This window comes from Neovison vison, chromosome 1, assembly GCF_020171115.1.
Source record: "Neovison vison isolate M4711 chromosome 1, ASM_NN_V1, whole genome shotgun sequence".
NCBI lineage: Eukaryota > Metazoa > Chordata > Mammalia > Carnivora > Mustelidae > Neogale > Neogale vison.
In genome coordinates this window covers 128,275,424-128,294,321 of record NC_058091.1, presented here as the reverse complement: position 1 = coordinate 128,294,321, position 18,898 = coordinate 128,275,424, and positions in this window count along the sequence as shown.

The following is an 18,898-nucleotide window of genomic DNA, read 5'->3' as shown; positions in this document are numbered from 1 at the left end:
CCCCATCACTGTGGCTGATAAGGACCAGCTGAGGACAACTAAAACTTTTGGAATACATATCAAGAGCCATTTTTTAAAATGGATCAGTGAGCTACATAATAAGTCTCAAAAAATTTTAAATGGAAGTGGAAGTACAAAGAGGTAATTAAGACACTGGGGCCACTTTTTACCCTTAGGACGTTTGCCAAATACCTAGTTAAACTTTGTTTTTCGTCATCTGGGTTGGGAAAGGGACAGTAGCATAGCAGACAAAGCTTAGGGCCTGCCCAAGGTGGGAGGGGTGATAGATCTGCTGATGCTCAGACCCAAAAAGATAGACCTACTGTAAGAGTGAACTGTGAATACATCTGCCTGCCTCCTCCCTCTCCAGTGTTCCCTTGTCATCCCCTCACTCCCCCTAGATAGCAGGGAAGATCGCCTATCCTGTGAGAATACATCTCCACGTCCCCTGAATGTATATGTGTATTTTGCCACAAGCACCCCTGAAGCTGGCTTGTTTGAATCTAGGTAGTCTAAGAAAAGTCTCACACCAGAAATTTAAAGTGATATCAGGTTTTTATTGTCCTCCAGGTGACTAACAGAAGCAAAATGTACTGTCTTTGGAGGAACTCAGAAATAGTTTCAAGGAATATAAGTTCACAATCAGAAATCACACATAAATCGATAGACAAGAGCCAGCAGAAACGATGGATGGGAGAAGCAGGCCTACAAAGAGCTAAGCTATTAAGACTTACCAGACATAGTATAAAGTATGTTTTATATTTAAAGAAATAAGGGAGAACCACTTCTCGGCCTTTTGGCTAAGATCAAGTGTAAAGAAATAAGGGATATAAAAGAGCATGATTGTAAAAACAGCCAAGCAGATTGAGAAAAGTACCAAGCGGAAATCTAGGAATAAGGAACACCATAATTGAAAGTTCAGTGCATTGACTAACATAACATAACTAACAGACTCTGGGTACCATGGAGAAAAGAATAAGAAGAAATAAAAATGTTCTCAGACTTGGAAAAGGCTTTATCACCAGCAGATACGCATTACGAAAAAAATTAGAGGGTGTTCTTCAGGCAGAAGAAAAATGCTACCAGATGGAAATCTAGATCTACACAAAGGGATGAAGAGCATGTAGCAGTATGGGTTAATGTATGATTTATTATTATTTAAACCTCTTTAAAGATAATTGCTTAAACAAATTACAGAAAAGTGGTGTTAACTTTATAATATATGTAAAAGCAAAATGGATGACAAGAATAGCTTAATAGAAAGGAAGAAGTACACAGTAAGTGTACTTTTTGTAAGGTTCTTGTACTGTACCTGAAATGAGATACTATCATTTAAATGTAGACTGTCATAAGTTACAGTTTATAAACCCTAAAGCAAACCACTAAAATGGCCTAAAAATTATAGTTATGAAACTGAGATAAAATGTAATAAAGAATTGATTAATTTGAAAAATTAAAGGAAAAGAGGTAAAAGAGAGTAGAGGACAATTGGGATGAATGGAAAATAGCAAGATGATAGACTCAAACCTAACCATATCAATAGTCCCATTAATAATATTAATAATATTAATGTGAATAGTCTAAATGCTCCAATTAAAAGGCAGCTATTGTCAGATTGGATTTAAAAGAACACTGCCTTCAAGAAAGGTACTTTAAAGATACAAGTAGGTTAAAAGCAAAAGGATAGAAAAAGATACCTCATGCTACCACTAGTCAAAAGAAAGCTGGAATGGGTATATTAATAACAAAATAGATTTCAGAGCAAAAAATACTAACAGGGATTAGGGCTTATGTCGTGCTGATACAGGGTCAGTTAATGAATGTACCTGACAGCAGCCCCGAATGATAGCAAAAGCTGATCACACTGCAAGGAAAAAATGGACAAATTTTAGTATCTACTTTCTAAAACTGAGGGAGAATGTTGGCAGAACAAAAATATAGTCTGTTTGAACAGTGGTAACAGCCAGTTTGACCTGGTTAGTATTTATAGAACATTCCACCCTACAACAGCAGAACACAAGAGTGCATGCATGTGGAATATTTATGATGATAGACCACACTGTGGCTCATTAAAAAATCTCAGATTTGAAGGTATTCATCATACCAAGTGTGTTCTTTGACCACAGAGGAATTATGTTAGAAATCAGTAACAGAGAGATCCTTGGCAATCCTTAAATATTTGGAAACAAGTCAAAGAAATCTAAAGAGAAAGTAGAAAGTAATTTGAAATGAATAAGAAAAATGGGTTGCCACTAAAGCAGTACTGAGAGGGAAACTCGTAGTATTAAATAACTATATTAGCAAGGAAGGTCTCAAATCAGTAACCTGAGTTTCCAGTTTAAGAAACTAGAAAAAGAAGAGCAAATTAAGTACAAGGTAAGCAGAGCTTGAAGAGGAATAATAAAGATCAGAGACAATCAAAGACAAAAACAAAGAGAACAGTCAGTGAATCCAAAAGCTTCACTTTTGGGGGGAAGACCAATAAAATTGTTAAGTCTCCAGCCAGATTGGTGAGGGAAAAAAGAAAGACAAGTGTTCAAGGAATGATTATTTATATATTTATAGAGAGAGAGAGAGAGAAAGAGAGAAGTAACATCACTACAGATAAAAGGACTATTAGGAGCACCTTTATGCCAATAAATGCAACATCATTGATGAAATCGACAAATTCCTTGAAAGGTAGAAATTACCAGACCTCACTAAAAAGATAACCTGAACAGCCCTACAAAAGAAACTGAATGGGCTCCTTGGTGACTCACCTGATTGTCTCCTTTTGGCTCAGGTCATGATTGCAGGGTACTGGCAATTGAGCCCCACATTGAGCTCCCTGCTCAGCGGGGAGTCCGTTTCTCCCTCTCTTTCTGCCCCTTCCCCCTGTTTGTGCAGGCTTGCACACATGCATGCACGCTCGCTCTCTCTCTCTCTCTTGCTTTCTATCTCTAATAAAATCTATCTCAAAATATTTTTAAAAATTGAAATTGCAGTTTTAAAACCTAATTATAACAAAGGTCCAGGCCCAGGTGGCTTTAGTGGTGAGTTTAACCAAAAACTTCAGAAGAGAAGTTCTACACAAACTTCTAAAAAATCTACACAAACTTCTAAAAAATCCAAGTGGCAATAGTTTCCAATTCATTCTGTGAGGCCGTCATAACTCTCGGACCAAAATTATCCTGGTACCCTAGCCAGACAAACCTATTACAAGGAAAGCTACAAGGCAATATTCCACATAAATACAGGTACAACAATTCTAAGGAAAAGTTTAGTAAATTGAATCCTATGATATAATAAAAAGATAATGTATCGTAATCATGGGATTTATCCTGGGAATGCAGGCTTGATTTAGCAGTCACATAATCATCTCAATATAGAAAAATCATCTGACAAAACTGACCCTCTATTGCTGAGAAAAACTCAGGCAAACTAGGAGTAAAGGGAACTTCCCCAGTTTGATAAAGGGCATCTATAAAAACCCTAGAGTTAACATCAGACTTAGTTGTAAAAGATTGCATACTTTGCCCCTAACATCAGGAATAAGTAGGGATGTCTGTATCCGATGTTGTATAGGAAATTCGAGACTGCACAATTGGGCAAGAAAGAAAGGACATTCAGATTGGAAAGAAAAAATTAAATTGCCATTATTCACAGATGACTTGATCTTCAGGCATGTAGAAAATATACAATGGAAAAAAATGTACAATGGAGTCTACAAGCATCTCTTAGAACTAAAAAGTGACTTTATCAAAGTTGCAAGATATAAAGCAACATACAAAAATCATGTTTGTATATGTAGCAACAATTAGAAACGGAAATTAAAAATCCACACTTATAATAGCTTAAAAAATGTACTTAGAAATAAATCTGAGAAAAGAATGTGAAAAGCCTGTACAATGAGAACTACAAAATATTGCTATGATAAAGAAGACCTAAATAATAATATATACCTTGTTCATGGGTCAAGAGATTCAATATTGTTAAGACATCATATTCCCAATATACAGATTCAATATAGATCTAATACCATCTCAATCCAAACCCCAGCAGGTTATTTGTATGTGTGTGTGTGTGTGTGTGTGTGTGTGTGTGTGTGTGTGTGTGTGTATAGATAGATGAGCTGATTCTTTTTTTTTTTAATATTTATTTATTTGACAGAGAGAGAGAGATCACAAGTAGGCAGAGAGGCAGGCGGGGGAGGAGGGGAGCAGGCTCCCTGCTGAGGAGAGAGCCCGATGCAGGGCTCGATCCCAGGACCCCAGATCATGACCTGAGCCGAAGGCAGAGGCTTAACCTACTGAGCCACCCAGGTGCCCCGATGAGCTGGTTCTTAAATCTCTGTAGAACAGCAGTGGACCTAGAACAGTCTTCCATGCTGCTTTTGAACTTGACAATGTTAACACCATGAGTTTCCAGCGGCTCCATTCTCTGCCTCTACGTGATGTAAACCACCAACCCAAGCAGGAAATCAGAAGTGTTTTTGTTTCAGTATGTCCCTCTGATTATCTGTACGAATGCATGCCAACTGAGAGGAAGTATTGTAATAAGGAACCTAATTTAGGAGGTGTCAATTGAAGTGGGGAATAAGATTTACTGTTGTTCATTCTTTGGAATAATCAGGTTGATTAGTGTTTTCAAACTACATCTGCCAGTTAATATGATGTTCAACTATTTTCTATATAAGAGGAAAAATAAAAAATCTTATATAAAAGGATTTTTTAAAGACTCAGTTGATGAATTTATATGCACAGGAAAAGAGACTTCTGTAGATCTTTAAGGAGCAAGTGTCAAGAGGTTTCTAGAAAAAAGAAAAGAGATAGAGAAGGAAAGAAAGATCTACAAATTACCAACACAGTTTAAGTTTAGAGCAGGGAACTGGTAACATAGCAACTGACCCCCCCCCCCAAAAAAAAAGCAAAACAAGAAAAAAAAACAAAAAACACCAAACTATGCCAGAAGCATCCCTTTTAAGGAACTAAGATTGTGCTCAAATTCTTGTAGTGTCATTTTTTGGGACTTGAGGACCTGAGGGACCCCTGCAAGCCTATTCTTCAGAATCCAGATTAGGGGAAGAGGTTACACTTTGGATGCAAAGTTACTGCTGTATTCATCTTCCTAAATCAAATTAAGTTACTTGGCAGAACACCAAGTGTGACCCACCCATTTCTGAGGAAATGACCAGAGGTCAAAGATGATTATTTTCATCTTTTATAATTGAAGAAATATTTGTCTTATTTTCTATTGCTCAAGGTTGGCATTTTCTTCCTCCTGGCATGTTGCCTCTAAAGCTCTGTGCCACAAAGTTCCCTGGATTCTTCAGAGACATGGAACCAATAGAATGTATGTTTATAAAATGAAAATATTTTTATATATTATGAATATGTATTGTGATGAATTGGCTCTCACGGTTACAGAGGCTGGGTAGTCCTCCAATGTCTGCTGGAAACCCAAGAGAGCTGGTGGTGTAGTTCACTCCAGCCCAAACCCCTGAGGACTAGGAGAGCCAATGGTGTCCAGCAGTTCCCAGTCCAACAGGGGAAGACCAGGTGTCTTAGCCCACCAATCTGGCCAAGGGATCGCAGAGTCTCCCTTTCTCACCATTATGTTCTATTTGGGCCTTCAAGGGGTTGGATAAGGACCACCCAAACTGAGGAGTGCAATCTGCTTTATGAGTCCACTGATTCAAATGCTAATTTCATTCAAAGACACCCTCCCAGACACACCGAGAAAGAATGGTTAGCCAAATGTCTGGAAACTGAAATGATCCAGTCAAGTTGACACAAAACTAGCCCTGATACTCCCTCATGAATTATTTTAGTCTGTTGTAGTGTTTATTGAGCATCCAGTTAACACTCAACAGTTACTCATGAGGGCTGTGAGAACAAATACTTGACATGACTTCTCCTTTTGGGGAAAAGCTATTCAGGAGGACTGCTGTCTCTATCTTGATAGCTCTTGACTCAAGCTAACATAATAGATTATCACATGAAGGAGTTGAGTGAACATTCTGGAAGGGATGGAATTTCATGTCTGCTAGGACTCTTCCCTTGGGGAGAAAAGCTACTTGGGAGCTTTCTGATCTTGGAGCTATTCTCTTTCAACAACCCCCCCAACCCTACCTCCTGGGCCCTAACTTACCAGTTTGAGAAGACATTGCTCAACAGGACACTAGCTCTCTTTGGTTAGAACTTGGTAGGAGCCATTTTCCTCTAATGATGAATGGAAAACTAAGGAGAATGCATCAATTTATAGAAAAAAAAACATTTTCTTAAATACAGGCTGGTGCCCCATTTATGAGTGAGCTGTTCATGCATTGCCTTTATAGAGTGACCATCCTTATTTTTTTTTTAAAGATTTATTTATTTATTTGACAGAGATCACAAGTAGGCAGAGAGGGAAGGGGGAAGCAGGCTCCCTGCTGAGCAGAGATCCTGATATGGGGCTCGATCCCAGGACCCTGAGATCATGACCTGAGCTGAAGGCAGAGGCTTTAACCCATGAGCCATCCAGGCGCCCCAGTGGCTATCCTTATTTTTGGACAGGAAAGACTTACGGAAAAGGCAATTGGGCTTGCGGTAGGATTGGGTTTTTTTCTTCCTCTTTTAGTATCCGTATGGGGCAGGGTCAGGTAGAAGGTTGCAGCAGCCAACCAAGTGTGAAGGCACTGCCGAAATCCACCACAATCACTGGAGCACCATTAGCGGGGAAAGCCTCAGTAAGAGGCTTTCTCAGTGAGAAAGATAGAAATGTAAAGAAATTTGGGGACCAGAAATCTGGGCTATCACTCTTAGCATCCATGAGCTCTTTCTGAGGGAAAAACAGGCACACACTGAAAAGTATGTTCCTGCAGACTTTCTTTGTTTCCCTCAACTAATGAGGTAAGTTGGAGCCCTTTCATTTATAAGGAACCCACATCTGGCTCTTATTTCAGATAACAATTGGCAGCTTCAAGGCAGCACATTCTGTAAATCTTAGTAAGTCTCTTGGCTTTTAGGCCATGCTGCCTGATACTCTTCTGGGTAAGAGACCCAGATAAGATTTGGAGGGCTTGAGAATGTAGGGCAGTCTCTTGGGTCTGTAAGCAGACAGAATTTGTGATGTTTCTTATAGGCCTGTAATAGGCTTCAGTGTCTTTATTCCTGAGGGAAAAAGTTATGGGCAGATAATGCGTTCTGAACTTCTAAAGCTTCTCTCTATTTCTCAACTGGTAAACTTTGCCCCTGTTTCGTTTTAGGTTCGTTCTAAAGTTCTCAGAATAAAAGCACCAGCCAGTATATTCAATTTCATAATAGTAGTTGACATTTACTGAGCACTTACTCTGTGTTCAGGCAGGCTAAGCCTTTTATACACATTCTATTGGTAAATGCCCACTAAAGACACTTGGAGCAGGTGTTACCCACATTTTGCAGATAAGATTAGAGAAATTAAATAATCTTCCCAAGGCTACATGGCTAAATTAAGCAGTTAAACCAAAATTATAAGTTAAGCTTGCTTCCATAGCTGGAGATCTTAAACATGAAGACGTCCTCTCTCTCACAAATTCTCTTATTTCTGTGTGATTACCAAAATGAGATTGGGAAGAAGAAAAGGAATTGTTTCAGCCATCCATTCTTGGGTAACAAATCAGCCCTGACTTAAGGGCTTAAAATAATCCATTATTTCTCACAGCACTGCCAGCTGACCAGAAGGCCTGTTTTACCTGATGGTGGGTTGAGTAGATGGTCTAAAATGGCCTCCCTCCCATGGGCCCCTCTGTGTGACTGCTTGGGATTTCTCACAGCATGGTGACTGCTCTCTGAGAAAACATTTCAAGAAGACAAACCTCATTGTGAGAGTGCTAAGCAAGGTTCCATTTTTAATATACTTGCTAATGGTCCATTGACCAAAGTTAGTCTCATGGCCGAACCCTGAGTCAGTGTGGGAGACTCTATTAGGGCATGAATCTTAGACAGTGTGGTTCACTGGGGACCAACAAAGTAACTAACAGGCATTATGTGACAACATTTTATTCATCTGAGAAGCATCTTTCATTTCCTCTCAGATGAATAGCAAAGTTTGCCAGTTAGAATTTCAAATTACACATATAGCCACTTGCATATAAATTTTGATACTTTGAATGGTGGTGTTCAGGCTGTTAAATGAATCAATAATTGGCAAGTCCATTTATTAATTTAAAATTCTCTGTTTTCAAGGAGAGTTAGCTTGTCAGCACGCTCATTACCTTGTTTAGTATTCATAAAACCCCAATTACATTGTGATCTCTACAGATGAGAAGCCGAAGTAACTTGGTCCTGGTCACGTGCCTGGTTCTCAGCAGATCTAGTTTTGAGGCACTGCTGGACTCCAAAGCCATGCTCCTTCCTAGTCTACCTCCGGTGCTGAATGCAGATTTGGGGAGCTGTGGAGTAAGCAACACAGGACACCTAAAGGTTTGTAAGGAAGGGTGAAGTTTTTTTGTTTTGTTTTGAAGTAAGCTCTACAACCAACACAGAGCTTAAGCTCAGCATCCTGAGATCAAGTTTCAAGCTCTACCTACTGAGCCAGCCAGGTGCACTGGGCGATTTTTTAAAAGCAACTGCAATCGAGTGGAAGAGGAAGCTCGCAGGGCCAAAAGCCTGGAGCCTTTGGTTCATTTTGTGCTGCTGTGTTAAACTAGCGGGCCGGGTCTCTCTCTCTCTCTCTCTCTTTTTTATTTTAGAGAGTGAGAGAGAACAGGGGGAAGGGTGGGAGGAGAGAGAGAATCTCAAGCAGACTCTAGGCTGAGCTCAGAGCTCAACATTGGACTTGATCCCACAATCCTGAGATCATAACCTGAGCCAAAATCGAAAGTAAGACACTTAACTGAATGGGTCACCCAGGCGCCCCTAGCGGGCCTGGTCTTAAATTTTCATCATCTCTAACACTTCAAAAAGATTTTTTGGGTAAAGTATACATAAGATGAAATTTACCATCTTAATCATACTGGAGTTTAAAAGTTCTGCAGCACTGAGTACACTCACGTGACCGTCATACCCATCCATCTCCAGAACTAGAATTATTGGCAACTTTTGAAACGTTGTTTGGGAGGAAAAATGGGTATATGGTTTTTATCCAGGCACTCTGGGCTGGTCAGGACTGCGGGTCTCAAGATCCCGTTGGGTCACCTTTGGGAGTTTTCCTAAAGTTAAGGGTGTCATCTGGGGTATAAGGACAATGAAAAGGAAGTCACTACTGGGGTCATCAGGAGGTTGCTGGGGGGAACTGGTTGTTATGGGCTGAGTTACGTCTTCTAAAATTCATACGCTGAAGTCCTAAACCACCCCCACCCCATATCATATCATATATATCATATATCATATAATATATTCATATTTAGAAATGAGACTTTTAAAGAAGTAAACAAGATAAAATGAAATTGTATTGGCCAATATAACTGGTGTTTTTATTAAAAAAGGAAATTAGGGGGTGCCTGGGTGGCTCAGTTGGTCGGCTCAGGTCATGGTCCTGGAGTCCCAGGATCGAGTCCCACATTGGGCTCCCAGCTCCATGGGGAGTCTGCTTCTCCCTCTGACCTTCTCCTCACTCATGTTCTCTCTCACTGTCTCTCTCTCAAATAAATAAATAAAATCTTTAAAAAAAAAAAAAAGGATACAGGCAGACCCAGAGGGAAGACCATGTGACGGCAGGGAGAAGGTGGCATCTATAAGTCAAGAAGAGAGGCCCCAGAGGAAACCAACCTTGTTGACATCTTGATCTTAGACTTCCAGTCTCCAGAACTGTGACTGAATGAGTTTCTGTTGTTTAAACCACCCAGTCTGTGGTATTTGTTATTGGGACCCTCTCAGACTAACACAGTGGGGAAGGGCCCTGCTGGCTCAGGGCCTTGAAAACTGAGGCCTCAGTTCTAAGATGGACCAAGTGAGGAAAGCTTTAGGTGGTCACTAGGTGAGCAGTATGGTCAGCAAGAGAGAGCGGTTGTGTACTAAATGTCCCTGCCAGGTAGCACACTTGCTTTCAGTCAGCATGCTGGGATGTGGTTTCAAAACTTCTGTGTAGACCCAGTGGGCCCTGGGTTTCTGAGAGGGGCCTACTCCGGGAACTGCGGTCTCATGGACAAGAGATAGAAAGCTGGAACCGTGACCATCAGCACTGATTCTACGTGTTGGGCCATGTCCCCCCTCAGGTCTTTGGTTTTGTTTTTTCAATAAGTTTAAATTGTTATAGGTGTAGGCATACCTCAGAGACATTTCAGGTTCTGTTCCAGACCACTGCAATAAAGTGGATATTGCAATAAAGCCAGTCAAATGAATTTTTTGGTTTCCCAGTGCATGTAAAAGTTATGTTTATATTGTAGTCTGTTAACTGTGGGATAGCATTGTGTTAAAACAACCAACGTACAGGGGTGCCTGAATGGCTCAGTCAGATAGATGTCCGGCTCTTGACTGTAGCTCAGGTCATGATCTCAGGGTCATGAGGTAAAGCTCTGAGTCAGGCTCCACGCTCAGCATGGGGTCTGCTTGTCCTCCTCTGCTCCTCCCTCAGCACTCTCTCTCTCTCAAATAAATAAAAAAATCTTTTTTAAAAAAACCCAATTTACATGCCTTATTTAAAAGACTTTAGTGCCAAAAAATGCTAACTGTCATCTGAAGCTTTCGGTGAGTAATCTTTTTGCTGGTCGAGAGTCTTATGAGCCTTCATGTCAATGACTGCCGATTAAACAAGGTGTTGGTTGCTGAAAGTTGGGATGGCTGTGGCAATTTCTTTTTTCTTTTTTTTAAGATTTTATTTATTTATTTGACAGACAAAGATCATAAGTAGGCAGAGAAGCAGGTATAGAGAGAGGAGGAAGGAGGCTCCCCAACGAGCAGAGAGCCCAATGTGGGGCTCAATCCCAGGACCCTGGGATCATGACCTGAGCCGAAGGCAGAGGCTTTAACCCACTGAGCCACCCAGGTGCCCTCCTTGTGGCAATTTCTTAAAATAAGACATTAGCGAAGTTTGCCGCATTGATTGACTCTTCCTTTCACAAATGAATTCTCTGTAGCACACGATGCTATTTTTTTTTTAAAGATTTTATTTGTTTATTTGACAGAGAGATCACAAGTAGGCAGAGAGGCAGGCAGAGAGAGAGAGATGGAAGCAGGCTCCCTGCTGAGCACAGAACCCGATGCAGGACTTAATCCCAGGACCCTGAGATCATGACCTGAGCCGAAGGCAGAGGGTTAACCCACTGAGCCACCCAGGTGCCCCCACACGATGCTATTTGATAGAATTTTACCCACACGGGAACTTCTTTCAAACTGGAGTCCACCCTCTCACCCCCTTGCAGCCTCTCAAGCTGCTGCTTGATCAACTAAGTTACGTCATGGTCTAAATCCTCTGTTGTCATCTCAACAGACTTCACGCCATCTTCCCCGGGAGTAGGTGCCATCTCTGGAAACCATGGTCTTTGCTCATCCATAAGAAGCAATTCCTCATCTGTTCAAGTGTACCATGAGATGACAGTGGTTCAGCCACATCTTCAGGCTCCACTTTTGATTCTAGTTCTTTTGCTGTTTTCACCACATCTGCAATTCCTTCCTCCACCGGAGTCCTGAGGTCCTCAAGGACATACCATGAGCGTGGAAATGAACTTCTTTCAAATTCCTGTTCATGTTGATATTTTGACCTCTTTCCCTGAATCAGGAATGTTCTGAAGGGCGTGTAGAATGGCGAATTCATTCCAGAAGGTTTTCAGTTGACTTTGGCCAGAGCTATCAGAGGAATACTATCTCTGGCAGCTCTAGGCTTACGAAATCTATTTCTTAAATAATAAGACTTGAAAGTTGAAATGACCCCTTGATCTGCTAGCCACAGAATGGACATTGTGTGAGCAGGCATGAAAACAACATTCATCTCACCGGACATCTCCATCAGAGGTCCTGGGTGACCAGGTACCCTGTCGATAAGCAGGAATATTTTGAAAGGAATCTTTTCTTCTGAGCAGTAAGTCTCGACAGTTGGCTTTAAATATTCAGTAAACCATGCTGTCAACAGCTGTGCTACCACTCAGGCTTTGTGGTTCCATTTACAGAGCACAGGCAGAGTAGACCTAGCATAATTCATAATTCCTGGGACTTCTGGAATAGTGAATGACCATAGGCTTCAACTTGAAGTCACCAGATGCATCAGCCCCTAACAAGAGAGTCAGCCCATCTTTTCAAAGTTTAAGGTCAGGCATTGACTTCTCCTCTCTGGCTGTGAAAGTCCTAGATGGCCTCTTCTTCCAGTAGGAGGCTGGCTGGTTCCCCTACATTGAAAATATGCTGTTTAGGGTCACCACCTTCGTCAGTGACCCTAGCCAGATCTTCTGGATGGTTTGCTGCAGCTTCTCCATCAGCACTGGTTGCTTCACCTTGCTCTCTGAGTGATGAGATGGCTTCTTGCCTGAAAGCTCATGAACCAACCTCCGCGGTTTCAGACCTTCCTCTGCAGCTTCCTCACCTCCCTCAACCTTCCCAGAATTGAAGAGAGCGAGGGCCTTGGTCCGGCACAGGCTTTGGCTTAAGGGGATGATGTGGCTGGTTTCGCCTTCTGTCCAGGCCACTCAGACTTTCTCCACACCAGCAATCGGGCTCTTTCACATTCTCATCATTCATGCATTCACCGGAGTAGTACTTTTAATTTCCTTCAAGAATTTTTCCTTTGCAATTTTTCCCAACTTGGCAGAGGGCTTGGGGTAAGAGGCCTCCAGCATCCTGGGAGGCGGCAGGGCAGGAGTACTCTGCCCTTCCTGGATCCCCTCCCTGAAGGAAAACACCCACCCACACTACTACCAAGAGTGGTAGCAGACTCTGGTCCTGCGGTCCCTTGGATTCCTTGGGAGCGAGGTTACCACATACCCCCAGCCTTTCTGGAAGCGTGCTTCCCTCCGCTCCTCGTGTTCCCGGTGTCAGCAACACCTGGCCCGCATGGAGACTCACAGTCCAGGGCCAGAGCCCAGCTCCCAGAAGAAGCTGTGGAAAAGAAAACTTCACCTCTCTCAAGTCTCTCTTCTCACTCTATGAAGCAGAGGCAGGAAGGGGAGCCATTTGAAACATCTAGAATTATCTGAGGTAGATGTCTGGATAAGAGTTTCTTTCACAAAATGCTGTTTTTCAAGGGAAAATAAATAATGGTATTATTATTTAAATAATAAACGGTATTTATTTTCACCAAGATGGATATTTTGTAGCACTTTGGGATGTTCATAAACACCGTTGGCTTTCATTTAGCCCAGGAAACTGAAAAAGAGACAGACGTGAATGAATTTGTCTTACTTCTTTCCCAAAAGATAGCAGACAGCAAGTCGCTGCTTGGCATAAAGCCAAGGCCTCTGTGATTAAACAATATACAACCACGTGGGGCCAACAGGCAACTGAATCGGTTTTCTGACAAGTACACTTTCAGTCAGGCGGGTTAGCTGAGGGGACGCGCTCCCCTTCTCTGGGGAGACCAGTCGCCTCGGGCTTTCAAATACAGTCACTGTCCTGCCTCAGGCGTATTCCAGAAGAAAAATGCATATTTATGGAGTCCAAATTTTATGTAGAAAACGAGTTGACAGGACCAGTTGGAAGAGCCCTGCCAGAGAGGGAAAACATCAATTTAAATATTTGATTTGCATCCAAAATTCATTCCATCAGAGACCTGGCACCCACAGCAGTCTGCTGACCCACTGGAGAAATAACGCAGACATTTCTGGTGTGCCTGGAAAGTACTCTCGGCTCCCCAGGATCCCAGGGCCAAAAGCCTTAACTGACTCGGAGTATTGGACATCTGAGGACCCGTGTCCCAGGATAAAAACGCATATTCCAAAGCAGCAGACACTGGGGCTGCCCTCAGCCGCTGCTTTACAGGGCCTGACCTTTGGGGCCTGAATATCCTCTGTCCCAGCCAACTACAGCCTGAGGTTGTGCGGGGGACGGGCTGGGGGCCAGCCACTGGGCCCAGCACCTCCCCAACTCCCCAGCATCCCTCAGCTGCCTTCAGATCCTTGAGCAGCAGATTTTCAAGTTCTCCTGCCAACACCCAAGCCAGCCAGTGAATAATCAGCTGCAATTTGTAAACCCGTTTCATTTTGTAACTGCTGTTTTCATTCAGAATTTTCTGGAATTTCAGGGGCCAGCCACAGCAGGTTGTTTTTAATTTTATGTTATTTTTTTAAAATGTTTTTTTATCTTCAGACTTGCAAGGCGCTTGGCCCTCTGCAGCGGGGACCTGGGAGGAACTCGGATCTGCTTCCCAGATTGGAAGGGGACCCCAGACACAAAGGGGCCACACAGGGAGGACCAGAGGGAGACTTTGCGGCGTCTTCAGGGAGGGGACTCCCTGACACCCCGCCATCTGTCCCTCACACACGTGACAAAGCAAAGCACAAAAAAATGCAAATAATACTGTAGCAGTCGACTTGAACTGATTGCGGAAAATAAGGTTTTTGCTGATATATGAACTCCTTAACGCTCCTTTCACGCTTTGGAAAGGCCCATGCTTGTTCCTGGTAAACTTAGCGCCCAGCAAGTCCCCTGCCTGAAAATTTCGGAAAAAACAAACAAACAAACAAACAAAACACAACATTTTGCTAATCAAGGGCAATAGAGACATTTCGTCTCCAGCATTTAAATATCCATATCAAGGAAGAAGAAAACTCTGTTATAGAAAAAATTTTTAAAAAATCCTTTTTATTTATTTATTTAAATTGTGGTAAAATACATATCACGTAAAACTCACCATCTCAACCATTTTTGAGAATTCAGTGATGGGATCAAGTGCATTCGCACTGTGGTGCGACCCAGAACATTTTTTTCCTCTTCCCAGACTGGAACTCTGTCCCCCTTCACCTCTAACTCCTCACTCTCCCCTCCCCCAGCCGCCGGCCATCCCCCTTCTAGTTTCTGTCTTTATGGTTTTGACAACTCCAGTGATCTCGTGTAAATGGAAGGAACTTTTAAAAATTTTATTGTTTAAAGGTTTATTGTTTTAAGTTTTAATTCCAGTAGAGTCAACATCTCATGTTATATTAACTTCAGATATGCAATGTCTGTGATGTGACAACCGTTTTTCTTTTTGTTTGTTTTTAGATTTTATTTTTATTTATTTGACAGAGAGAGACAGAGAGAGAGGGAACACAAGCAGGGGCAGAGGGAGAGGGAAAAGCAGGGAGCCTGATGTGGGGCCATGACACTGAGCAGAAAGCAGACACTTAACAACTGAGCCACCTGGGTGCCCTGTGATGTGACAATTGTATACGTTATTCAGTGCTCATCATGATAAAAGCACATGCAAAAAAAAATTTAATTTAGAAAATATCTTGAGGCTAAGGAGAAAATTATCTTTTCATTCACAAAATCAAAGTTTCGGTGCTGTTCAGTCGCTGTGACAAAGTCTCCTGGTGCTCTGCCTAGGTGACCGGCTTTTCCTTCGATTCTCTGGGGCAAGTCAAGATGGATCAAGGAGTCAAGATGAATCTGAGTTCGAAAGTCTGAGTGGGCCCCTTCTCTCGAGGGGAAGTAACTCGGGGTGCTCACCGGGGGCCACCCTGGCCCTGAGGTGGACTCGTGTTCTGCAGCCACAGCGCTCCCACCGCTCCCCACCCAGCGAGGGGCCCTGGGGTCCTGACCTTCCATTCGTGCCCCTGCTCGGTGGACGTTTCCCCTCAACCCTTACCACGTGCTCATCCCAAGCCTCCGCCCTGGTTTCTGCCCCATCCCCTGCCTCTCACCACATCCCGTGTCTGCAGCCCGACCTCCTCTCACCTTCTGGGGCTCACCCACCGCTTCCTCTCACCAACGCACTAGGCCTGTTCTGGGCTGAAGTGTGTCCCCTCAAAGTCCATATGTCGAAGTCCCGTACCTCAGAACACGACCATTTGGAGATACAGCCTTACGGAGGCTGTTAAGATAAAATGAGTGGTGGGCCCGGGTCCGGTTGCTGGGGTCTATATGAGGAGAGGCGATCAGGCTCCAGACACACACAGAGGGACGACCACATGAGGACACAGGGAGAGGTGGCCTCAGGAGGCACCCATGCTGCTGTCCCCTTGATCTCGGTCTTTCAGCCTCTGGAACTGTGAGAAATAAATGTCTGTTATTGAAGGCCCAAGTCTGTGGTACTTGTGACAGCAGCCTGAGCTGACAGATCCCAGGTCCTTTCGGGTCCTTACCTTATGTTTCCTCCCCTGGACTCCACACTCTGCTGCGTCCCGAGGCCCATCTTCCCTCCTGAAGCCCCAGTGTGGCTCGGCCTCCTTGGCTTGCCCTGAGGATACAGTCCCTGTCCTCCCACAGGTGTTCCCCCGATGTCTCACTCATCGCCCCAGGCCCCACCTGGCATACCCAGCTGCACAACGGGCATTTGCTACAGACCCCTCCATGGGCACCTGGGACCCCACCTGTTCGAGACACAGCGCACATCCCTCCTCCCGCCACGCCTGGTTTTCCTCTCAGGTCCTCCATTTCCAGTGGCACCCGTTCCCCTTTTGGCAAACTAGATACTGCTCTTTCCCTCAAACTTAACCCATCAAACCCAAATCCTGCCATTTTACTTGGAATGTATTTTTTGATTCCCTTCCATGATTCCCTGCCACTCCCAGGATGAAATGGCGGCTCACCAGCTCGATATGCAAGGCCCTCCAAGGCCCAACTCTAGACTCTTCTCCACAGAATCCTCCACCCTCTGACTCCTCCTCCAAAGATGCAGGCTGCCCGCACTCACCCAGCCGACTCACAGTTCTGAGACGTTCTGGGCTGTCCTGTCTGTCAGTCATTCTTCTTTCCCTCCATATCTTCTCCAGCTATGCATCCTTTAAGGTCTCCTCCAGAAAGGTATCCCTGAATTCCTGAAGGGTAGGTCTTGATGGGAGCTCTCACCATCATTTTAACCATGCTCTGGTCACCGTCATCACAGACACGGAGCACAGTCGTGCACTGATCAAATACCAGGTGCACCTGGCTAATTGTTTTACACGTTTGACCTCACCTCATCCTACAACAACCCTGTGAGGTGGGTACTGTCTTTATCCCCCAATATACAGAAAAGGAAACGGAGGCCCAGCAGGGTTAAGCAATTTGTCTGGGGTCATAATCTATGGCTGGTATAATTCATAACATTCATATCCTCACCTTGAATTGTAACCAGCTTTATAGAACTTCCTTCTCTTGAGAATAGGAACTATATCTGATTTATTTTTGGGTCACTAAGAGATAGGCTAACTTCTGATAAGTATTAGTTGCTATGTGGAACTAGGAGAATAAAACAGGCTGCCTCCCTAGGTCAGCCAGTCCAGCAGAGGCAAGATGGCTCAGGATGGTTGGCTCGAACTTGGTCCTTGCTATGCCTGAGGCTGGCTTTGGGATACGCTCAGTGTGTGGGATGAGATCTGGCTCTAAGAAAGGGACCTCCCTCACTAAAAATGATCTTTCCTATCTTTTCCACCAAGTTTCTAATCTCTTTAACTGAATGAAGACCTTCATTCCATAAGGAAATATTCCAAGGAAAATACAGCCCGTCCCAGTTTTCTGTTTTGCATTTCCCAATTTTACCCGTTGTTCAGTTTGTTGATTTAGAGATAAACCCTTCCCCGTTATCCACTAATTCCAGAATCTACAGTGCTCTCTCTCTCTCTCTTTCTCTTTTTTTTTTAATAGTCACAAAGGATATATGCACAAACATAGTACGTGGCAGCTAGTCTACTAAAAACTTTCTGGCTTTGTATGATTTTATAAGGGATATGAAGATCAAATGAGGATGATCATTGGAAGAGTTTGTTTTAAAGAAAATATAAGGCTTCTTTACCAGTAGCAGCTTTATAAAATGAAAACATGGAAGTACAATATACATAGAGAGAAGCCACCAACCCCAAGAATATAGCTTGCTGAGCTATCACAAGGTGAATACACTTGGATCACCAGCCCCTTGATCAAGAGACAGAATATTGGGTGGCTCGGTTGTTGGGTGTCCGCCTTCAACCTCGATCCTGGGGTCCTGGGACCGAGCCCCACGTTGGGCTCCCTGCTCAGCATGAAGCCTGCTTCTCCCTCTCCCACTCCCCCTGCTTGTATTCCCTCTCTCGCTATCTCTCTCTCTGTGCCAAATAAATACATAAAATCTTTAATAAAAAAAAAAAAGAGAGAGAGAGTATTACCAGAGTCACCTTTCCCGCAAGCACCACCCTCAAAGCACTAAGGCGATCGGTATACTGACTTCTACGTAATAGGTTAGTTTTACCTGCTTTTGAACTTCACGCGAATAGATGCCTATAGAATGTATTCTTTTGCATCTGGCTTCTTTCGCTCAACATCACGGGGGTGAGATTCACCAGCCATGCATAGCCATCCACTTGCTAATCCATTTTCACTTCTGTAAGAATTCCTTTTATAGATATATTATCACGTATCTAATCACTCTCCTCTTGATGGCCATTTGGCGCGATTATGAACATTGCCGCTAGCAACATTCCAGGGCGCGTCTTGGGTGACAACATGTGCGCACGGCTTTGGAGTCTATGTCTAGGAGTGGAATTTCTGGGTAACAGGGTATTCTCAGCTTTAGTGGGTGCTCCCAGAGTTTCCCAAAGTGGTTGTGCTCTTTTATATTCCACCGTGGAACGAGTGGGAATGAGCGGATGAGTGTTTTGGTTGCTCCTATTCTCCCCAGTGCTTGGGACTAACAGGCTTTTCAGCGTTAGCCGTGCTGGTAGAGGTGTACTGGTTCCTCACTGGGTTAAGTTTGTCATCTAGCTTATGAGGTTGAGTCTTTTTTATATGCTTTTGAACATTTGGATGTCCTTCCTTCCTACCTGTTTTGGTGAGGCATCAGTTCATTTCTTTAATTAATTAATTAGACTACATTTTATTATAATATATAAATACACAGCATTCACCATTTCTCAGCCTCCAATCCCATGGTCCCAGGA